The sequence below is a fragment of the Leucoraja erinacea genome, unplaced genomic scaffold (assembly GCF_028641065.1).
Source record: "Leucoraja erinacea ecotype New England unplaced genomic scaffold, Leri_hhj_1 Leri_364S, whole genome shotgun sequence".
Taxonomy (NCBI): domain Eukaryota; kingdom Metazoa; phylum Chordata; class Chondrichthyes; order Rajiformes; family Rajidae; genus Leucoraja; species Leucoraja erinaceus.
This window is the reverse complement of record NW_026576265.1, coordinates 72,370-92,172: the sequence shown is the minus strand read 5'-3', so window position 1 is coordinate 92,172 and position 19,803 is coordinate 72,370.

The window sequence follows — 19,803 nt, the reverse complement described above, 5'->3', positions numbered from 1 at the left end:
TTATGTGATGGATGTTTATGTTAAATGTAATTATGTTGTGTCTGGGGTCTATTTGTGTGTAATGTATGGCTGCAGAAACGGCATTTCCTTTGGACCTCCAGGGGTCCAAATGACAATTAAATTGACTCTCTTGACTCTTGACTCTTTAATATAATGTACTTGCATAAAGTAGATGAAGAAGATATATCAATTATTTATTTGGACGCAAAGAAAGCATTTGATCAGGTAGAGTGCCAGTACTTATATAAAGAACTGCAAACATTTAATATGGGAGAGAATTTTATTACATGGGTGAAATTATTGTATGATAAACCGATGGCAAGAATATTAACTAACAATATGTTATCTCAAAAATTTCAATTATCAAGGGGTAATTAGATTAGATTAGATTAGATTAAACTTTATTAATCCCCTTATTCAGGGGAAATTCAGATGTCCTTGCAGCACACTAATAAAAATACAACATAGTATTCATGAAGAAATTCAACTCCAAACATAAAACATCCCCCCACAGTGATTCCCACTGTGGGGGAAGGCACAAAGTCCAGTCCCCATCCTCTTGTCCACCCAAAGTCGGGCCTATTGAGGCCTCCACAGTCGCCGCCACGGCGCCCGATGTTCTCGCCGGGTGATGGTACTCCGGCGTCGGGAGAACCCCCAGCGGCTTGAGGTGTCAGGAACGGCCGCCTTCCCACCGGAGCCCGCGGCTTCCAAGCCAAACTGACTGCGCCGGACGGAGCTCCACACACTGGCGATCTCGGCGAGAGATCCCAGGCTCCGGGATGTAGGTTCAACGTCGCAGCTGGCCGCTCCGCAGAACCGTGGCTCACCGATGATGATAATAGGCAGGGATGTGCGTCATCACCTCTGCTATTTGCCCTTATGATAGAACCTTTGGCTGAAAGTATAAGAATTCATCCGGACTTCCGGGTTGAACATGGGTTGAACAGCTGTGTGTGAGCGTGGCTCCCGATTACTGCTCAAGTCTACTCGTTTTTCTTTGCTATATTTTTTAGATAGCCCACTATTAAACGTTATGAAGGACTCAAGGCAGTATTAAGCATCTGAAACAGTAAGTAAAATGAGCCGTCGAACTAAAACCGGGGGAAAAGACAGTGAAATCTCAAGCAAGAGTGCTGCAGCTTTGGCACCGCTCCCGGAAGCTGGCCTTGAACTACCAGAGGATTTGGAGAGGCTTCGTTCAGCAGTCTGCTGATATGACACAAGCAATTAACTCTGTCCTAAAAAGAGAACTTGAAGTGGCTTTGTCGCCGATGTACACCAGTCTGGAGCAAGTTAAATCCTATCACGAATTGCATGATGAACGCATTCGCGAGGGTGAAGATGGCCTGAATGACCACAGTGACAGACTGGCGAGCGCCGAAACTGTTATAGCTTCATTACAGAGTGAAATCACACTCATGAAAATGAAGTTAGATGATCTCGAGAAACGGTCGCGGAGATCCAACCTAAGGGTGGTCGAGATTCCTGAAAAGATGGAAGGCTCGGACCCTGTTAAATTTATAACTGAGTTTTTTGAAGAAGTGCTGGGGGCGGATTTCTTCCCAAGACCTCTTATGCTTTCGCGTGCCCATCAAATTGGACCTACACCAACAGACGTCCCGAATATCAAGCCATCTAAGCCAAGAGTGTTCCTGGTTCTCTTTCATTACTTCCAGGATAAACATCGTATCATCACCAAACGGAGGCAGGAGCTGGTCTTCCGAGGGCACCGGGTGTTTTTTTATGAGGACTTCAGCGTGGAGCTGGGGAGAAAACGTGCAACTTTTATGGAAATAAAATCCTTGCTTTACAATAAAGAGGTTCGGTTTGGCCTCCAGTATCCTGCCCGGCTCCAGGTCACTCATGAAGGTAAAAAGCACTATTTCAATACACCAGAGACTGCCAAAACGTTTTACTACTCACGCTGGGGAGGTGACAGCTGTGAAGAACAATGACCTTTTAGGATATCCATGCGGTGTTGGCACCGCCTCCTGCGGCGGTGATCTTTGGAAGATTTGTTTATTCTTCAGTTTAATTTGTGGAATTCGACTGAGCTGAACTGCATTGCTACATATTTTGGGTAGTGAGTCGAGGACTTTTAGCCAACAAAATGTAAATGTCTATGATTACTCTTTGGGATACAATTTTCACTTCCTTCTTTCTCGTAATGCTTTGCTTGTCCGGGGTTATCTTTAGTCTATCTATCTATCTATCTATCTATCTATCTATCTATCTATCTATCTATCTATCTATCTATCTATCTATCTATCTATCTATCTATCTATCTATCTATCTATCTATCTATCTATCTATCTATCTATCTATCTATCTATCTATCTCTGGGGCCATCCGACCGACTGCCGACCGGCGCCCTTCCTGCCTTTCGATTCGTGCCCGATACTCGCAGATGTCCAATCGGAATGGCCGATGCTCGCAGATGTCCAATCGGAATGGATTCATTTGCATGTACGGCTGCCGGCTGCATTTCTTCCTTTGATTCATTGCCACGCCCAATCCAGACGCTCAATCTCCGAGATATTTTCCATTTCGGTAGAGATTTCGCTTTTCTTTCTAAGTATCCGCTCCTCATTTCATTTCGTCGTGTTGAAGTACACGTTTTTAATCAAATCCTTCTCCCCCCCCCCCCCACCCACCCCCAAGTATTTCAAAAATAAACTGGCTTCTCCATTTACATGCCAGCTTCCAACACACTTCGAAACTGCAAGACAGGAACATTCTGAACGTTTCACTGCTGCAGCAGGCAGGGGAGGTGCCATTGGATTTTTTTTAATCCACTGCTGAGGGAGGCAGGGCAGTGCTGGAATCTTACTTTTGGGAACGGCTTCAGTTCCATTGGAGGAGACGGGTGCATGGTGGAATATTGGGTTGGGGGATCACACCATTGGGGGAGCAGACCCAACGGGTCTGCACTTGGTCTAGTATACTTTTAAAACTCTCGCCCCATCCGACCGCCTGCCGTACGGATCCCTTCCTGCCTTTCGATTCGTTCCCGCCGTGCGATGTCACAATGCCCGATGTCGCGGACGTCCAATCGCGATGTCCGACGCTCGCGGACGTCCAATCGGAATGGATCCATTTGCATGTATGGCTTCCGGCCGCGTTTCTTCCTTTGATTCACCTCAACTCCGAAACCGGACGCAGAATCGCCGACGTCTTTTCCATTTCGGTAGAGATTTCGCTTTTCTTTCTAAGTATCCGCTCCTCATTATATTTCGTCGTGTTTAAGTACACTTTTTTAATCAAATCCTTCACCCCCCCCCGCCCCCCCCCACCACAATATTTCAAAAATAAACAGGCTTCTCACCCATAGAAGAAGCCCCAGCCCCAGCCCCAGCCCCCTGGTGAATGTTCCATCTTGTGATGTCACAATGCCCAATGCTCACAGATGGCCAATCGGAATGGATTCATTTACATATGCCTTTGCAGGAGCCCAGCCCCTGGTGAACGTTCCATCGTGTGATGTCATGATGCCCAATGCTCAAATACATTGTTGCCATAGAGAACTCTCAGCGATTATTCAAATTTTTCACTAACTGTCATTCTGACTTTGCTTGTGAAGTGAAAAGTCCCGAATTGCATTTGTCTGATGCAGGAAGATTGTTCCCGATGTTGGGGAAGTCCAGGACAAGCGGGACACGGTTTAAGGATAAAGGGGAAATCCTTTAGTACTGAGATGAGGAACACATGTTTCACACAGATAGTGGTGAGTCTCTGGAACTCTCTGCCACAGAAGGTAGTTGAGGCCAGTTCATTGGCTATATTTAAGAGGGAGTTAGATGTGGCCCTTGTGGCTAAAGGGATCAGGGGATATGGAGAGAAGGCAGGTACAGGATACTGAGTTGGATGATCAGCCGTGATCATATTGAATGGCGGTGCAGACTCGAAGGGCCGAATGGCCTACTCCTGCACCTATTTTCTATGTTTCTATGTGTCCCTCTGCTCACCCCTCTCCCCCTGCCACCCCATCTATCTCTCTCCCCCACCCCCCTTCCCTCTGTACCCCACCCCCTCCCCTACCACTCTGTCCCCTCTTCCACCAGTCTCTCTCTACCCCCTTCCTCCCCACTCTCCCACTTCTCTCCTCTTACCCCACCCCTCTCCGTCACCCCCCCTTTTTCTACCCTTCCCAGTCACACCCCTTCCCCTACCCCGTCCCTCTTCCACCCCCCTCCCGTCCCCCCCGTTCCCTCTTCCACCACTCCCGCTAACCCCTCCACTCCCTGCCCACTCTTCCACTTCTCTCTCCTCCTTCTCTCCTCCCCCTCTCCCCTCTCCTCACCCCCCTCTCCTCCTCCCATCCCTCTATACCCCACCACCTTCCCTCTCCCCCGCACCCTTCCCCTCTGTCCCCTCTTTTCCACTCACCACTCCCCCCTTCCCCTCCCTCTCCCACTTATCTCCCCTTACCCCACCCCTCTCCCTCCTCCACCCCTGTCTCCCCCTCCCTTCCCCTCCTCTCTCCCCCACTCCTTCCCCTGCCCCCGCTGTCCCTCTTCCACCACTCCCCCTATCCCTCTTCCACCATTCCCTCCCTACCCCTCCCCTCCCCCCTCCCTCCCTCCCTCCCTCCCTCCCTCCCTCCCTCCCTCCCTCTCTCCTCCACTCCTCTCTCCCCCCCACACTATTTCCCCTCTCTCCCCCCACCCCTCTCCCCCCCCCTCCCCCTCGCCCCCTCCCTCCACACTCTTCCCCCTCACTCCCTCCTCATTCCCTTACCGTACACAGTCTCTGCCTTTAAGAAGGAACTACATATGCTGGAATATCGATGGTCGACATAAAAAAAAGCTGGATAAACACAGCGGGTGCGGCAGCATCTATGGAGCGAATTGAATGGTCAACGTTTTTTGCCGAAACGCTTCTTCCGGGTTTCGGCCAAAAACGTTGCCCTTTTCCTTCGGTCCATAGGTGCCGCTGCACCCGCTGAGTTTATCCAGCTTTTTTGTTGTTGTTCCAGCCCCTCTCTCTCTCTCTGCCCTTCTCTCTTCTCTCTCGACTCATGCACACACCCGCTCCAACCCCTCCCCCCCACCTCTCTTCCCCCTCTTCTTCTCCTCCCCCTCCCCTTCCCCCTCTCCACCCTCCTCCTCACCTTCCTCACACAATATTTTTAGTGGGGGCGGGACCCACAGTGCGTGTGACTGTTTGTGGAGGCAGCCACGCGCTCTCCATTCAAGAAGACGCACATCTGTTTGTGGAGGCACGAGATTAGTGTGTGACTAATGATCTTATAGCGGAGCTCACCACTACAAGATCTTTGTGCGTGACGACACACCCCCCCCCCCCCCCCCCCCCCCCCCCCCCTCTTTGCAGGAGGCACGCCGCAGCATCTGAACGTTTCAGCGATTGTTCGGATTCTTCACTAACCGTCATTCTGACTTTGCTTGTGAAGAGAAAAAGTCCTGAATTGCATTTGTCTGATGCAGGAAGATTGTTCCCGATGTTGGGGAAGTCCAGGACAAGCGGGACACAGTTTAAGGATAAAGGGGAAATCCTTTAGTACTGAGATGAGGAAAACATTTTTCACACAGATAGTGGTGAGTCTCTGGAACTCTCTGCCACAGAAGGAAGTTGAGGCCAGTTCATTGGCTATATTTAAGAGGGAGTTAGATGTGGCCCGTGTGGCTAAAGGGATCAGGGGGTATGGAGAGAAGGCAAGTACAGGATACTGAGTTGGATGATAAGCCATGATCATATTGAATGGTGGTGCAGGCTCAAAGGGCCGAATGGCCTACTCCTGCACTTAATTTCTATGTTTCCCTCTCCTCACTCCTCTCCCTCTCCCACCCATCTCTCTCCCCCACCCCCCTTCCCTCCCTACCGCCACCCCCTTCCCCCTACCCCTCTGTCCCTCTTTCACCCCTCCCCCTACCCCTCCCTCCCCACTCTTCCACTTCTATACCCTTACCCCACGCCTCTCCCACCCCCCACCCCTCTCTCTTCCCCTCCCTTCCCTCTCTTCCCCACTCCATTTCCTACCCCTCTGTCCCTCTTCCACCACCCTCCCCCATCCCTCTTCTACCACTCCCGCTCCCGCTATCCCCTCCCTCCCTCCCCACTCTTTCACTTCTCTCCCACTCTCTCTCCTCCCCCTCTCCCTCACCCCTCTCCCATCCCTCTCTCCCCCCCACCCCACTTCCCTGTCTACCCCCACCCCCTTCCCTCTCTCCCCACACCCCCCCTCCTCCTATCCCTCTGTCCCTCTTCCATCACTCCCGCTACCCCTCTCCACCTCCCTCCCCACTCTTCCACTTCTCTCCCGCTTCCCCTCCACTCTCCCTCCCGACTCTTTCCCCCCCCTTTTTCCCCCCACACCTCTCCCCTCCACTCCCTCCTCCCCATCCCCCTCTCCCACATCTCTCTCCCCATCTCTCACCCCCTACCCGCGCTCTCCTTTCCCTCCCAAATCTATCCCGTTTCCTCCTCCTCCCTCCCCTCTTCACACCTCACCCCCCCCCCCCCGCAAACGCTGTTGGGAAACAGACCCAACGGGTCTGCACTTGGTCTAGTATATCTATAAAACTCTCGCCCCATCCGACCGCCTGCCGTACGGCGCCCTTCCTGCCTTTCGATTCGTTCCCGCCGTGCGATGTCACAATGCCCGATGCTCGCGGACGTCCAATCGGAATTGATCCATTTGCATGTACGGCTTCCGGCCGCTTTTCTTCCTTTGATTCCCCGCAACTTCGAAACCGGACGCAGAATCGCCGACATCTTTTCCATTTCGGTAGAGATTTCACTTTTCTTTCTAAGTATCCGCTCCTCATTACATTTCGTCGTGTTTAAGTACACTTTTTTTTTAATCAAATCCTTCACCCCCCCCTCCCCCCCCCCCCCCCCCCCCCCCCCACAATATTTCAAAAATAAACAGGCTTCTCACCCATAGAAGAAGCCCCAGCCCCAGCCCCAGCCTCCTGGTGAATGCTCCATCGTGTGATGTCACAATGCCCAATGCTCACAGATGGCCAATCGGAATGGATTCATTTACATATGCCTTTGCAGGAGCCCAGCCCCTGGAGAACGTTCCATCGTGTGATGTCATAATGCCCAATGCTCAAGTACATTGTTGCCATAGAGAACGCTCAGCGATTATTCAAATTCTTCACTAACTGTCATTCTGACTGCTTGTGAAGAGAAAAGTCCTGAATTGCATTAGTCTGATGCAGGAAGATTGTTCCCGATGTTGGGGAAGTCCAGGACAAGCGGGACACGGTTTAAGGATAAAGGAGAAATCCTTTAGTACTGAGATGAGGAAAACATTTTTCACACAGATAGTGGTGAGTCTATGGGACTCTGTGCCACAGAAGGTAGTTGAGGCCAGTTCATTGGCTATATTTAAGAGGGAGTTAGCTGTGGCCCTTGTGGCTAAAGGGATCAGGGGGTATGGAGAGAAGGCAGGTACAGGATACTGAGTTGGATGATCAGCCATGAACATATTGAATGGTCGTGCAGGCTCAAAAGTCCGAATGGCCTACCCCTGCACTTAATTTCTATGTTTCCCTATCCCCACCCCCTCCCTCTCCCACCCATCTCTCTCTGCCCCACCCCCTTCCCTCTCTACCACCACCCTCTTCCCTCTACCCCTCTGTCCCTCTTTCACCACTCCCCCTACCCCTCCCTCCCACACTCTTCCACTTCTATCCCCTTACCCCACGCCTCTCCCACCCCCACCCCCTCTCTCTTCCCCTCCCTTCCCCTCTCTCCCCCACCCCTTCCCCTACCCCTCTGTCCCTCTTCCACCACTCCCCCGTCCCTCTTCTACCACGCCCGCTACCCCTCCCTCCCTCCTCACCCTTTCACTTCTCTCCCACTCTCTCCCTCCCCCCTCTCCTCACCCCTCTCTCCCCTCCCTCTCCCCCACCCCCTTCCCCTCTACCCCACCACCCCTCCTCCCTCCCCCCACCCCCTTCCCCTATCCCTCTGACCCTCTTCCATCACTCCCGCAACCCGTCTCCTCCTCCCTCCCCGCCCCACTCTTCCACTTCTCTCTCCCCCTTCCCCTCCACTCTCCCTCCCCACTCTTTCCCCTCTTTCCCCCCACCCCTCTCCCCAACCCTCCCTCCTCCCCATCCCCCCCCCTCCCCCATATCTTTCTCCCCATCTCTCACCCCATACCCGCTCTCCTTTCCCTCCCAAATATATCCCGTTTTCCTCCTCCTCCCTCCCCCTCTTCTCACCTCCCCCCCCCCCCACCGCAAACGCTGTTGGGGAAACAGACCCAACGGGTCTGCACTTGGTCTAGTATATCTTAAAAGTAGAATAAATGACTGTACAACTTTCAAAGAAGGGAGCCACCCTCAATTGGATCAAACATTTTAGTTAGGGAACACTTCGGAAGTTTTTTGTTTTGTAATGCCTGCGTTCATCCTCAGTCGGGGAAGAAGATCTAGGTTTTTTGGGGGTTATTTTTTTTTTTGTTAATATAAGGGGATGAGGGAAACGTTTTGGGGTAATGGCAGCTCATTCTTTGATTGTTACAAATGAACTCGACATTTTTTTTTTGCTTTCTTTCTTTCTTTCTCTTCTCTTTTATTCTCTCCCCCCCCCCCCCCCCCCCCCCCCCCCCCCCCCCCCCACCCCCATTGTGGGCTCTCACATGCAACCTTCGCGTGGTTCTGGATGGCAGAAGCTGTATGTATTTTTTTATTCATATTTTGAAATATGGCTAATGGTGATATTGATGGAGGCAATCCTGTGAGGTTTATACCTTGGAATGTAAAGGGGCTTAATGGTCCGGTTAAAAGAGCAAAAGTTTTTTTCTCACCTAAAACAACTAAAAACAGATATACTACTTTTACAAGAGACTCACTTAAGACTGCAAGATCATAATAGACTGCGTAAAACGTGGGTTAGTCAGATTTTTCACTCCAGATTTAATAGTAGGTCCAGGGAGACCTAATCAACAAAAGAATACAGTTTACACCGTCTGACGTAGTCAGTGACCCTAATAGCCGGTTTATTATAGTTTCCGGGTGTCTTTTTCAAAAACCTGTCGTTTGTGTGAATGTTTATGCCCCTAATTGGGATGATGTTCACTTTGCAAATAAGGTTCTGTCATTAATACCCGATCTGAACACGCACCAGCTAATTTTTTCGGGAGACCTGAACTGTGCCATTAATCCACTGCTTGATAGGTCTAGTTCTAAGGGGACACCTTCTGGTATGGCAAAGACCTTCTCACTGTTTATGCAACAAAATGGTTATGTGGACCCCTGGAGATTTCTGAACCCAACTGCTAGACTATTCTCTTTTTTTTCTCATGTTCACCATTCTTTTTCCAGAATATACTATTTTTTTATAAACAGCCCCTTCATTCCTAGGGTTAAGAAAATTGAATATACCGCTATAGTAATATCAGATCACTCACCTGTGATACTGGACCTAGGCTTTCCTTTAAATATTAAAGAACGACCGCTTTGGAAACTCAACCCCCTTTTGCTTTCGAATGAAGAATTTTGCAGTTTTTTATCAGCTAACATAGACACATTCCTTGAAATTAATAAAACTGAGTCCGTATCCTGCTCTTTAATTTGGGAAACTTTAAAAGCCTACTTAAGAGGTCAAATCATATCTTATACTTCATACGCCAATAAAGAACGCAAGAAGGAAATGGAAACCCTGTTAAAATCCATCTTGACCCTGGATAGGCAATATTCTGAAGCACCCACCACCCAATTATACAAAAGCCGTGCTGATTTACAAACGAAATTCAATCTTTTATCTACTAATCAAACAAAACAACTAATTCTCCGGACTCGTGGTCTTTATTATGAATATGGTGATAAGGCGAGCCGGCTTATGGCTCACCAACTGAAGCGTCAATCCGCGTCACGGCTTATTCCTCAGATAAGAGACATACACCAAGACATAACAAGCAATCCAAAAGAAATAAACAATACTTTCACAGCCTTTTATTCTTCTCTTTACACCTCAGAATTCCCCTTGGATACTGTGAATATGGAAACTTTCTTAAACGATTTGGAAATACCAACTCTGGAATTAGAAGACGCAGAAAATCTAGACCAACCCCTTGGGCAGGAAGAGATTTATAATGCCATTATGGCGATGCAGAGTGGTAAAACCCCGGGCCCTGACGGCTACCCATTAGAATTTTATAAGAAATTTAAGGATAAGCTCACACCTGTTCTTTTAGAAATGTTTCAAGAATCTTTGGGAAAAGGTTCATTACCCCCCACTCTTTCACAGGCTTCTATTTCACTTCTTCTTAAAATAGACAAGGATCCGACTCAATGTGGATCATACCGCCCCATCTCACTTTTGAATGTAGATGTAAAAATGTTGGCGAAGGCGCTGGCTTGCCGTTTAGAATGCCAACTTCACAAAATTATCTCAGAAGATCAAACGGGTTTCATCAAAAATCGTCATTCCTTTTCTAATATCCGCCGATTGGCCAGTGTGGTCTATTCGCCCAGTGCTTCTCCGCGCCCAGAGGCTGTTATCTCTTTGGACGCGGAGAAGGCATTCGATCGAGTGGAGTGGTCATATTTGTTCAGAGTCTTGGAGAGATTTGGATTTGGCAAAAAAAATTGTAGCTTCGGTTAAGCTATTATATCATTCACCCTTAGCATGTGTGCAGTCAAATTATTTGCGATCTGATTATTTTCAATTAGCACTTGGCACTCGTCAAGGCTGCCCTTTGTCTCCGCTTCTTTTTGCGATTGTAATTGAGCCTCTCTCTATTATACTTAGATCAACCACATTATTCCAGGGCAGTAGGAGAGGAAACAGGGAACATCGTGTGTCTCTATATGCCGACGACCTTCTTCTTTATGTGAGTGACCCTACAGCCAGTGGCCCTGCAATTGTGTCCTTGTTGGATCAGTTTGGGACTTTTTTCCGGTTATAAACTAAACCTCCAAAAAAGCAAATGCTTTCCCATCAACCTAGCCCTACAGATCCAACAAGAAACCCTGCCCTTTCCCATATCTCAAGAAAGTTTTGTAAATTTAGGAATACACATCACCCGCTTTTTCGCATCCCTGTTTGCAGCTAACTACATGCCTCAAGTTTTTCCTACCCAAGTCATTTTTTTAACTCAGTTAACCAATCTATAACCTCCTTTATATGGAGTAACAAGGTTCCAAGGGCCAATAAGTGCACTCTCCAAAGAGGTCGTGTAGTAGGTGGACTGGGCCTCCCTAGCTTTATTAATTATTACTGGGCATCGAAAATACAAAATATATTATTCTGGCTCCACCGACCAGATACAGACTGGTGTCTGCTTGAATCACAATCCTGTTACTCCACGTCTCTCCCAGCTTTCATATACCCCTCCCTGCCATTGAAACCCTCCAGATTTATATCCAACCCTGTCGTACCATCCACCATCGAAATGTTTAACCAATTTCGTTGCCATTATAAGCTTACATTAGCTTCAGTTCTGGGTCCCATTCATAGTAACAATTTATTCCCCCTCTACACTTGACTCAACCTTTCGACAGTGGGGTTTGAATGGTCTTATGTGCATTAAGGATTTATACACTAACAGCATATTTGAAAGTTTCGACAACCTACACAAAAACATAGCCTCCCACATAATCATGTATTTAAATATCTTCAGGTCCGCCACTTTGGCATGAAAACATTTCCTTCTTTTCCTGATCTCCCTCCTGTCACAGTGTTGGATAAACTCACTCTTACCTTTGCAAATAATGGACTGATCTCTGCAGTATATTCTCAATTGATGTATTTAGGAGATCAAAACCTGAACAAAGTTAAAGCTAGGTGGGAGGATGACCTTGGTATGGATCTGTGTGAGGAATGCTGGACAGAAGCGCTGAAAAAAGTCCACTCCTCGTCATCATGTGCTAGATTGGGGCTCATACAATTTAAAGTTTTACACAGGGCTCATTTAAGCAAAGCCAGGCTTGCTAACATATATCCAGGGACGGACACTGGCTGTGACAGGTGCTCGTTCTCTCCAGTCGATCTAGCTCATGCATTCTGGTCTTGCCCCAAACTTGTTAACTACTGGGCAGTGGTTTTTAAAACCATCAGTGAAGTCCTTGGGATGACAGTGAGACCTTGCCCGCTTGTAGCTGTATTTGGTGTAACAGATAAAACCTTGGGTTTAAATACAACCCAGTCTGATATCATTACATTTACATCACTTTTAGCCCGTAGGAGAATCTTGCTGGTCTGGAAATCTACCACTCCTCCATCTGCCGCTGCTTGGCTGGAAGACGTCATGTTTTTTTTAAGGCTAGAAAAGATTACATTCACATTGAGGGGGTCTGTGAAAAAGTTTTATTTGAAATGGGAACCCTTTTTTAAAATCATACTTTGAGGGTCTAGAGGAACTACCTATTGACTGAGGGCATTTGACAGTAAGTGCGGATCCGCCATTATTCTGTTTTGTTACTTTATTATTGTTAAAAAGTGCATTTGATTTTGTGATATATATGGATTGTGAAAAAAATAAGCTGCCAAGGGGTGTTTAGGGAGGGTGGGTTAGGGTTATTTTGTTTATATTATTATTATTATTTATTATTTTTTAAATGGAGGAAAATATAATGCCATACGTCAGATGTACTGTGCTTTTCTTCCCCCTCCAATAAAAAATAAAAATATAAAAAATATATTCAGCACCCTTGAATACAGAGGCTACTCACACCAGGCGTGCTGGCATTTTAACCAATTATATAAAATGTCAGCGCTGCTTCAGGTCAGGCAACATCCCCCCTCAATTTTCTAAATTCTAGCGAGTACAAGCCGAGTCTATCCAGTCTTTCTTCATTTGAAAGTCTTGACATCCCAGGAATCAGTCTGGTGAACCTCTCTGTACTCCCTCTATGGCAAGAATGTATTTCCTCAGATTAGAAGACCAAAATTGTACGCAATACTCCAGGTGTTGTCTCACCAAGACCCTGAGACCCAAGACCCAAGACATGTTAACACAGGATGGAGTATAAGCAGATAAATTTATGGCAGACTCTCGTGAAATAATAAATCATTAACTAGGTCTATTCTATTCTTAAGATTTTCTCCGTCATCATTAACCTATATTAATCACTGTGATATTCGTTCATTAATGTCACGTGTAACGCGGGGCGGCACGTTGCCGTGGCGATACAGTTACTGCTTTACAGCGCCGAGCCCCGGGTTCGATGCAACTTTCGGGTGCTGTATGTATGGAGTTTGTACGTTTTCCCCGTGATCTGCGTGTTTTTGGTCCGGGAGCTTCGCTCTCCTCCCACGCTCCAAAGGCGTCCAGTTTTGTACGTGAATTGGCTTGGCGAAATTGTAAATTGTGCCCAGTGTATGTAAGATAGTGTTAGTGTGCGGGGACCGCTGGTCGGCGCGGATTGAATGGGCCGAAGGGCCTGTTTTCGCGTTCAACTAAATTAAACGAAATACGGGAAAAAGCTCGTTTTTTTCGTCCTGTGCAATAAAGTACAGTAATACCATGCATTAATACAACCAAACGATTCACGAGGACCCCAGGTAATGCTACGAAAGGGCATCTCGAGGACCAACGATAAAAATGAATTGCAGCATCAATATTTTCAACATTGTACCACAATAGTTTCAGAGCAAGTGTCCAATGTCCACAATGAGTTAGGTTGGGGACATTGGACTACACTGCATCATGGGATGACTATTCAGTAGCGAGATGAGAGCGGGGCCACGAGTTTTTTTGTGTTTGCTGGTCTGCCTTTCAAGTGTTCCCACCTTCTGTTGTATAGGGCTCTGGTGAGACCACATCTGGAGTATTGTGTACAGTTTTGGTCTCCTAATTTCAGGAAGGACATCCTTGTGATTGAGGCAGTGCAGCATAGGTTCATGTGATTGATCCCTGAATGGCGGGACTGTCATAAGAGGAAAGATTGAAAAGGCTAGGCTTGTATTCACTGGAGTATAGAAGGATAATGGGACATCTTATAGAAACATATAAAATGATTGAACAAGCTGGATGCAGGAAATATGGTCCCAATGTTGGGTGAGTCCAGAACCAGGGGCCTAGAATCAAGGGGAGGTCATTTAAAACTGAGGTGAGAAAAAACGTTTTCGCCCAGAGAGTTGTGAATTTGTGGAATTCCCTGCCACAGAGGGCAGTGGAAGCCAAATCACTGGATGGATTTAAGAGAGAGTTAGACAGAGCTCTAAAGGGCTAGTGTAGTCAAGGCATATGGAGAGAAGGCAGGCACGGGTTATTGATAGGGGATAATCTGCCATGATAATAATGAATGGCCGTCAGTACGGAGTTGTACATCTTGTACATGTTGTAGAATATATTCTGAAATGGGAGAGAGAGGAGCCCGAAATTGTGGTACATATAGGTACCAATGACATATGTAGAAAAAGAGAGAGGTCCTGAAAGGAGAATTTAGGGAGCTAGGGTGAGAGTTAAAGAGAAGGACCGCTAAGGTAACAATCTCGGTATTACTGCCTGTTCCACACGACAGTGAGAGTAGGAATGGAGCGATGTGGAGGATAAATGCGTGGCTGAAGGACTGGTGCAGAGGGCGGGGATTCAAGTTTCTGGATCATTGGGACCTCTTTTATGGAAGGTGCGACCGTACAAAAAGGATGGGTTCCATTTGAACCCGAAGGGGACCAATATCCTGGCGGGGAGATTTGCAAAGGCTACTGCGGAGACTTTAAACTAGAACGGTTGGAGGAGGGACTCAAATAGAGAAAGCTTGTGGACAGTGTGTGAGGCAGGAGGCAGAAAACCATATAACCATATAACAATTACAGCACGGAAACAGGCCATCTCGGCCCTAAAGGTCCGTGCCGAGGAACCTGTTTCCTTTAGTCCCACCTGCCTGCACTCATACCATAACCCTCCATTCCCTTCTCATCCATATGCCTATCCAATTTATTTTTAAACGATACCAACGAACCTGCCTCCACCACTTCCAGTGGAAGCTCATTCCACACCGCTCCCAATCTCTGAGTAAAGAAGTTCCCCTCATGTTACCCCTAAACTTATGTCCCTTAATTCTGAAGTCATGTGTCCTCTTGTTTGAATCTTCCCTATTCTCAAATAGAAAAGCTGGTCCACAGCAACTCTGTCTATCCCTCTCATCATTTTAAAGAACTCTATCAAGTCCCCCCTTAACCTTCTGCGCTCCAGAGAATAAAGACCTAACTTATTCAACCTTTCTCTGTAACTTAGTTGTTGAAACCCAGGCAACATTCTAGTAAATCTCCTCTGTACTCTCTCTATTTTGTTGACATCCTTCCTATAATTGGGCAACCAAAATTGTACACCATACTCCAGATTTGGTCTCACCAATGCCCTGTACAATTTTAACATTACATCCCAGATTCTATACTCAATGCTCAGATTTTCAAAGGCTAGCATACCAAAAGCTTTCTTTACCACCCTATCTATATGAGATTCCACCTTCAAGGAACTATGCACGGTTATTCCCAGATCCCTCTGTTCAACTGTATTCTTCAATTCCCTACCATTTACCATGTACGTCCTATTTAGATTTGTCCTGGCAAGGTGTAGCACCTCACATTTATTAGCATTAAACTCCATCTGCCATCTTTCAGCCCATTCTTCCAAATGGCCTAAATCACTCTGTAGACTTTGGAAATCCTCTTCATTATCCACAACACCCCCTATCTTGGTATCATCTGCATATTTACTAATCCAATTTACCACACCTTCATCCTGATCATTGATGTACATGACAAACAACAAAGGACCCAACATTGATCCCTGAGGCACCCCACTAGTCACTTGCCTCCAACCCGACAAACATCGACAACACCCGACAAATGATCTGGCTTCTCCGATCCAACCACTGTTGAATCCATCTTGCTACTCCTGCATTTATACCCAACAGTTCAATTCAATTCAATTCAAAGCACTTTATTCGTCCCCGAGGGGCAATTTAAAAAGGCGCATTACAGTAGCTTTTTAAAAAGGGACACAATCAACAAACATAAGCAGCACGCATTCTGCACAATCAACCAGCACAAGCATTTCACAGACACACTGCACAATCACACAACCTTCTTAACCAACCTTCCATGAGGAACCTTGTCAAAGGCCTTACTAATGTCCATATAGACAACATCCACTGCTTTACCCTCCTCAATTTCCCTAGTAACCTCTTCAAAATATTCAAGATTAGTCAAACATGACCTTCCAGGCAAAAATCCCTGCTGACTGTTCGTAATCAGACCCTGTTTATCCAGATGCTTATATATATTATCTCTAAGTATCTTTTCCATTAATTTTTCCACCACTGAAGTCAAACCAAGAGGCCTATAATTGCTAGGTTTACTCGTAGAACCCTATTAAAGAAAATGAAACAACATGCGCAGTACGCCAATCCTCGGGGACTATTCCCGTTTCTAATGACATTTGAAAAATTTCTGTCATAGCCCTGGCTATTTCTACACTACCTTCCCTCAATGTCCTAGGGAATATCCTGTCGGGACCTGGAGACTAATCCACTTTTATATTTTTCAAAAGTGTCAGTACTTTTACTTTGAAACTCATAGAATCCATAGCTACTCTACTAGTTTCCCTTACCTCATATAATTCAATATCCTTCTCCTTGGTGAATGCCGATGAAAATAAATTGTTCAATATCTCCCCCATCTTTTTTGCCTCTGCAGATAGCTGTCCACTCTGTCCCTTTAAATGTCCTCAATTTCTCTTCTACATCCTTCCCATAAAACAAAATGTCCCAGTTCACTCCTTTTAAATCATTTCGCATCTCATCAAAGTTAGCCTTTCTCAATCAAAAATCTCACCCCTAGGTCCAGTTCTGACCCTCTGCATAATTATATTGAAACTAACGGTATTGTGATCACTAGACCCGAAATGCTCCCCAACGCATACCTCCGCCACCTGTCCAGTCTCATTTCATAACAGGAGGCCCAACACTGCCCCTCCGCTAGTAGGTACATCTATGTATTGCTGCAAAAAACTATCCTGCACACATTTTACAAACTCCAAACCATCCAGCCCATTTACCGAATGTGTTTCCCAGACTATGTGGAAAGTTGAAATCTCCCACAATCACTACTTTGTGCTTACTACTAATATCTGCTCTATCCTTACATATTTGCTCTTCCAATTATCGATCCCCATTTGGCGGTCTATAATACACCCCTATAAGTGTTGCTACCCCTTTCCCACTTCTCAGTTCCACCCAAATAGCCTCCCTAGATGAGCCCTCCAATTTATCCTGCCAAAGCACTGCTGTAATATCTTCCCTGACTAGTAATGCAATACCTTCACCTCTTGCCCCTCCAATTCTATCACACCTGAAGCAACGAAATCCTGGAATATTTACTTTCCAATCACAGCCCTCCTGCAACCATGTTTCACTGATCGCCACAACATCATACTTCCAGGTGTCTATCCAGACTCTAAGCTCATCCACCTTTCTTACAATGCTCCTAGCATTAAAATATGCAGATTTAAGAAACCCCCCGCCTCTTATTCTCTGTTTATTTCCTTTTTTTTCTTTCTCCTCTTGTGCCCGAGTGCTTCCCTTTTCTGCTTCCTGCCTCCCATTCTGTCTACTAGCTTTCTCTATTTGAGTCCGTCGTCCAAACCACTCTATTTTAAAGTCTCCCCAGTAGCCTTTGCAAAGTTCCCCGCCAGGATATTGATCCCCCTCGGGTTCAAGTGCAACCCATCCTTTCTGTACAGGTCCCACCTTCCCCAAAAGAAGTCCCAATGATCCAGGAACTTGAATCCCTGCCCTCTGCACCAGTCTTTCAGCCACGCATTTATCCACCACCTCGCTCCATTCCTACTCTCACTATCGCGTGGCACAGGCAGTAATCCTGATATTGTTACCTTTTTGGTCCTTTTCCTTAACTCTCCTCCCAACTCCCTAAATCCCCCCTTCAGGACCTCTTCCCTTTTTATTTACCTATGTCATTGGTACCTATATGTACCACGACCTCAGGCTCCTCACCCTCTGATTTAAGGATATCTTGGATGCGTTGAGACACGTCCGAGACCTTGGCACCAGGGAGGCAGACCACCATCCTGGTCTCCCGACTGCGTCCACAGAATCGCCTATCCGACCCCCTAACAATAGAGTCCCCAATTACTATTGCCCGCTTCTTTTTGTCCCTACATTCGGAGCAACAGGGCCGGTCTCAGTGCTGGAGGCCCGTCCGCTGTCGCTACTCCCGGGTAGGCTGTCACCCCCATCCGTACTCAAACAGGAGTACTTATTTGCGAGGTGTACCGACATTGGAGTACTCACTCGTCCCTGCCTCTGCCCCTTGCCCTTCCTTAGCGTGACCCACATGTCTCACTCCCGTGGTTTTGGAGTGACCACCTCTCTATAATTCCCCTCTATGACCTCCTCACTCTCCCTCACCAGACAGATGTAATCGAGCTGCTGCTCCAGGATCCTAATACGGTCCCTTAGGAGCCCCATCTCGCTGCACCTGGTGCAGATGTGGACGGCTCGAGGGCCATCCGACACCATGACCTCCCACATCTGACATCCCGAACAGTACACTGCTCTGGCTGTCATTCTCCCGCCTTACCTTGGATCCGATACAAGTATAATACAATAGAAGCTGCTGGGTGAAATCAGCAGGTATCTGACTCACAACAGCTGCTCCCTCTTGACTTTTAAACTGCACCTTTATTATATAAACAAAAAGCACTCTACCCTTAGCTCACCTACATTTACTATAGCATTGTACCCTTAGTTCACTGTACCCTTAGCTCACTGTACCTTTACTAAAGCACTGTACCTTTAGTCCACTGTATCCTTGGCTCACTGTACCCTTAGCTCACCGTACCTTTACTAAAGCACTGTACCTTTAACCAGAAAGCAGAAATGCTAACCTGAGGTTGCACCAAATCAGCTGCTTCCTCTAGTCTGCTTCCACCAATCAGGGGCTTCCACCAGAACCCTCCCTATGACGGGAAGCACTCGGACCCAACATGTAGTGGGGGAGAAAATAAAACAATAATAAACAGAGAATAAGAGGTGGTGGGTTTCTTAAATGTGTGAGCAGAGAGACAGAGGGGTGTAAAATGAGTTTGGAAGCAATAGGTGGCAAGGTGAAAAGTAAAAGTGGCAGGCAGACAAATCCACGGAAAAAATTAAAAAGGGTAACTTTTCAACATAATTGTGTAAGGGGTAAGAGCGTTGTAAAAACAAGACTGAAGGCCTTGTGTCTCAATGCAAGGAGCATTCCTAATAAGGTGGATGCGTTGAATGTGCAGATAGCTATTAGTGATTATGATATAGTTGGGATCAAGGAGAAATGGCTCCAGGGTGACCAAGGCTGGGAACTGAACATCCAGGGATATTCAATATTCAGGAGGTGGGATAGCGTTACTGGTTAGAGAGGAGATTACCACAACGGAAAGGAATGACATTAGCTTGGAGGATGTGGAATCGATATGGGTAGAGCTGTGAAACACTAAGGGGAAGAAAATGCTAGTGGGTGTTGTGTACAGGCCACCTAAGAGTAGTAGTGAATTTGGGGATGGCATCAAACAGGAAATTATAAATGCGTGCAACAAAGGTAAAACAGTTATAATGGGTGACTTCAATCTACATATAGATTAGATGTCAAATTGACAGGGGTGCTGAGGAAGAGGATTTCTTGGAATGTATGCGGGATAGTTTTCTAAACCAGCATGCAGAGGAACCAACGATATAGCAGGCTATTCTAGACTGTGTACTGAGTAATCAGGAAGGGTTAGTTAGCAGTCTTGTTGTACGTGGCCTTATGGGCAAGATCGACCATAATATGGTTGAGTTCTTCATTAGGATGGAGAGTGACATTGTTAATTCAGAAACA